Below are 5,000 nucleotides of genomic sequence, written 5' to 3' on the forward strand. Positions count from 1 at the left end.
CATCAAATGCACCTACCACTTCAAACATTCTTCGCACACACACACACACACACACACACACACACACACACACACACACACACACACAGCCATGCTCAGCTTAGTGTGTTTCCTGCGAAGGCGTGGTCCGCACCATCTGCTCACCCCAGGAGTAGCCGAGCTGTGACTCGAGCAGGGGGATTAGTGTTGTAGCGCCGGCCGGTCCACCCCCACCCCTCCACTGCCGGGCTTCCTGCCCACCACCCCACTCCTCTGTGCCTGCCAGCAGCTCCGTCCCCCTCCCAAACCCCTCTGCCATTGCCAGGACACGCCCGTCTCCACACCCGTGCCCATATCTGCTGCTACTGACCATGCCGGACGCGCGTCTGCCCACCTAATCCCGCTAACGTGTCTGAGCCGCCGCGGGACTCGGCCATAAGCCGTCAGGTGTGAACTCGGTCGGATCTGTTCTCTTGTTGCTCATGTGCCAGGGAGACGAATTGGATTAAAGCAAGGGGGTCCCCCTGCCTTCCAAAACCCCTACGCAGGGAAGATCAGGGTAGCTGTTAGCCAGACTAGGCCTCAGTAAGTACTACCCCACTGAAGTTCTTAGGATTCCATTCTGTTGCTCCGTAACTGTAGTTCCGAGGGTTCTGGAGTTCTATGAGGGTTCTAACACTGTTATTGCCTGGATGGGGGGGGGGGGGGGGTTCTTCGATCATGACTCTGAACTCCAGGTTACATTTGGCATTTGGATGCATGCTAACCTTAAGCAATGTGTCTAGGCTCACCAAGCTGGGAAACTCACAGCTATTACAGCTTAGGTGTTCCATAAGTGCTGTCTTGCACTTATATGCTGGGATTGCTGATGAAGCAAGCTGCATCAAGAACTCAGGTAATGCCCAGGTAATGTCAAGGTAACACTGAGGTAACGCCCATGTAACAGCCAGGTAATGCCCAAGTAACGCCCAGGTAACCCCCAGGTAATGCCCAGGTAACCCCCAGGTAATGCCCAGGTAGCCCAAAGGTAATGACCAGGTAATGCCCAGGTAACACCCAGGTAACGCCCAGGTAACGCCCAGTGCATGTTACATGACTTGGTGACTTCAGGACCAGTAAACATAAAAAGGCCTTAGAACATTTATCAAGCCTAAGAAGGTACAGCACCACAATGTATGAGTAAATACCTTATTTATCTGTTGCCACTTTCTGGCCTTTCTGGTTTTCCTCCATGGAAACCCACTTCCTTAAAACACAGCCAATGTCCACTAAACGTGAGCTCACACGAGCGCTTTGGCCCCTGGGAAATATTTGGCCCCTGAGGAATATCCAGCTCCTGGCAAATATTACCCAAATTCTCGCATGTTTCATTACATGGACTGACTGACTGAATGGACCGAGCACTGGGCTCAAATTGGTCAAGCGGTAAACGGACAGGCGACTTACGGCTTCGGGTTGGTTGAGTGGGACGGCTCCGCACTAAGGATCAGGCACAAGTTGGCGTGAAGCTCCATGTGCCACAAGTGATCTTGGGGTCAGACATGGAGGAGTCCCTCTGCAGAGGAAACACAGACATCACAGACACCGAACCTCGGTAGAGAACACAGACGTGCCGTTTATATTGCTGTTTATATCACATTTATTATATGCTGTGATGTAGCTTTAGCACGCTGTCTCTCCTCTCTTTCTCTCTCTCTCTGCTCCCTCTCTTTCTCTCTCCTCTTTCTCTCCTCTTTCTCTCCTCTCTTTCTCTCCAGCTCCTCCTGAATTCAGATGTCCCGAGGAAAAATGTCCCAAAGACCTTTGCTCCAAGGAAATAAAAGTGTTCTTAAGGACGCCACTAAAATCACACATAAAGCACTTTTAATGCGGCAGCCGGGCAGGTTTTTATTACGGTTTCTCTTCATTGCCAAAAGCCACTGCTGGAAATGATGCCCCACTTGCCGAAACTCTGCTCAATAACTGAACAATCATCCTCACAAATGTCAAACATCCAACATCAAAACCAAACTCTCCATTTAAAACCATGTAATCTTACATCAAAACCCAACTTTGCCTCTAGACAGCACACAAAATCCATCAAATACGCGTACACTACAACATAGCCATTGTACACTATAAAAAAAAACCTTCATGCAGTGGGGGGGAAACCTCTTTAGACCCCCCCCCCCCCCCGGGATAAGGCTCAACCGTTGTATGTAAACAAGCCTCTTCAGTAGCCTGGAGGACGAGGACATGGATGTAGAGATCTCGTTCTTAGACCTTCCACCACCGTGCCGACACACACTCCTCTCCTCTGTTTAGGAAGGGAGAACACGTACGTCGGTACAATAGTACTGCAGAGTCTCAGGCCGTTCGTGAGCCACGGACCAGAGCAGTGGAAAGTGACATCTTCCCGGACGCCGTCATCCAGCCCACACTACAGTACATGGTTGCGCTTGACTACCGCATACAGCATGAAAAAGCCCACACATTTCAGTCCAGTCGAAAGGAACGTGACACGCCCTATTCCTACGGCGAATATCCTCAGCTGTCGAGATGCTGACCCCATCAGGGCAGTGGAACAGTCCCTGATCCTCAATACGTCTCCTTTGTGTCTCGCGCGAGCAAATGATATTGTTGGCTATGACCATATCGATGATCTCCTTCTCTTGTGCTTCTGAAAATAGCTTCTGCCTCCTGTCAGGTTAGGCGGTCACCTCTCAGTTCTGTAAGGTCCTGATGGCGTTACTGTAAACCGTCCATTTTAAAACAGTGACTCCAAATTACGGTAACCATATGCGATCTGCATTTCAGACAGCATGCGGGACTAAAGAGCAGTGCACAAATCTCATCAGAAAGTTACCGTCTCCATATGCTCCTTCCTCTTCTTCCTCCATGTTGGCATCTTTTTTTCTTCTGCCTTTGGGTCTTTGTGGGCCCAGTGTTGCGAAACGAGTGATCTGACCCATGGGCGCTGTATCTGTCTTTCCTGAGCTTCTGATTGGTGTGCGAACAGTTTTGCCGTTTCCACCTGGGGAGCTGCGTGTTAATCAGGTTCGAGCTGTGATAGCCTGAGGTGATGATATCGGATGCCAGCGCATTGTAAATGAGCGACTGGTACAGCCAGTGATATATGAAGGTGTTTGTGCACAGGGTTTTTTTTCCCACAGAAAGTTCAACAAACCCAAACATGGGTGAAATCAGGAGAGCAGCATTTACAGTTTGGGGAAACGGTCCTGGGTTTTGGTGGATGGCAGATGGGGAAGTTTGGTAAAGAGACCCACTTATGGCTTTAAGGTGAACCCAAATAACCTCTGCTTCACGTTACGCTCCCACAAGAGTTTGGCGGAAATCACAAAAATGCTCGGACGCGGTTATTTCTGAAGTGTGTTGCCGTTACAGCACCATTTTTAGAAATTAACATGAAAATCAAATTTCTCAGGGCGCTGGCTGAGGATAATAGCCTTAGACAGTGTTGGTTTTGGTTCGGCAGGGCCCGTTTCAGCCCAGGCTGAACGGGACCTCTGAAGAAATGTCCGCATTTCCAGTCTAATGTATGATATGTATCTAATGTAGTGTAATAATCCTTAATTAAAGCCACATGACAGGATGAAGGAGAATATCTCTGTATCTGTATGGCAAACAGATTGTATATATTACAGACTGATGCAACAAAGCCCATGGGTATGTGTGTGTGTGTGTGTGTGTGTGTGTGTGTGTGTGTGTGTGTGTGTGTGTGTGTGTGTGTGTGTGTGTGTGTGTGTGTGTGTGTGTGTGTATAGATGCACTGCCTGGCCAAAAAAAAAAGAAGGTCACACACTCTAATATTTTGTTGGACCGGCTTTAGGTTTGATTATGGCACGCATTCGCCGTGGTATCGTTTCCACAAGCTTCTGCAATGTCACAACATTTATTTCTGTCCAGAGTTGCATTAATTTTTCCCCAAGATCTTGTATTGATGATGGGAGATTTGGGCCACTGCGCAAAGTCTTCTCCAGCACATCCCAAAGATTCTCAATGGGGTTCAGGTCTGGACTCTGTGGTGGCCAATCCATGTGTGAAAATGATGTCTCCTGCTGGTGAACCACTCTTTCACAATTTGAGCCCGATGAATCCTGGCATTGTCATCTTGGAATATGCCCGTGCCATCAGGGAAGAAACAATCCATTGATGGAATAACCTGGTCGTTCAGTATATTCAGGTAGTCTGACCTCATTCTTTGGGCACATAATGTTGCTGAACCTAGACCTGACCAACTGCAGCAACCCCAGATCATAGGCTTGTACGGTAGGCACTAGGCATGATGGGTGCATCACTTCAGCCGCCTCTCTTCTTACCCTGATGCGCCCATCACTCTGGAACAGGGTAAATCTGGACTCATCAGACCACATGACCTCCTTCCATTGCTCCAGAGTCCAATCTTTATGCTCCCTAGCAAATTGAAGCCGTTTTTTCTTAAACACAGCTGTTTAGTCCCAATCCCTTGAGCTCCCTTCGCATTGTGCGTGTGGAAATGCTCTTACTTTCTCTATTAAACATATCCCTGAGTTCTACTGTTGTTTTTCTATGATTTGATTTCACCTCACGTTTAAGTGATCACCGATTACGATCATTCAAGATTTTTTTCCGACCACATTCCTTCCTCGAAGATGTTTCCCCACTGTCCTTCCACTTTTTAATAATGCGTTGGACAGTTCTTAACCCGATTTTAGTAGTTTCAGCAATCTCCTTAGATGTTTTCTCTGCGTGATGCATGCCAATAATTCGACCCCTCTGAAACAGATTAACATCTTTTCCACGACCACAGAATATGTCTTTCGACATGGATGTTTAACAAATGAGAAGCTACTCACTGCATCAGTTAGGGTTAAATAACTTGTTGCCAGCTGAAACATAATCACCCATGCAGAAATTATCCAATGGGAGGCTCTTACCTATTTGATTAGTAAAATCCAGGTGGTGACCTTTTTTTTGGCCAGGCAGTGTGTATATATATATATATATATATATATGTGTGTGTGTGTGTGTGTGTGTGTGTG

This window comes from Electrophorus electricus, chromosome 14, assembly GCF_013358815.1.
Source record: "Electrophorus electricus isolate fEleEle1 chromosome 14, fEleEle1.pri, whole genome shotgun sequence".
Classification (NCBI taxonomy): domain Eukaryota; kingdom Metazoa; phylum Chordata; class Actinopteri; order Gymnotiformes; family Gymnotidae; genus Electrophorus; species Electrophorus electricus.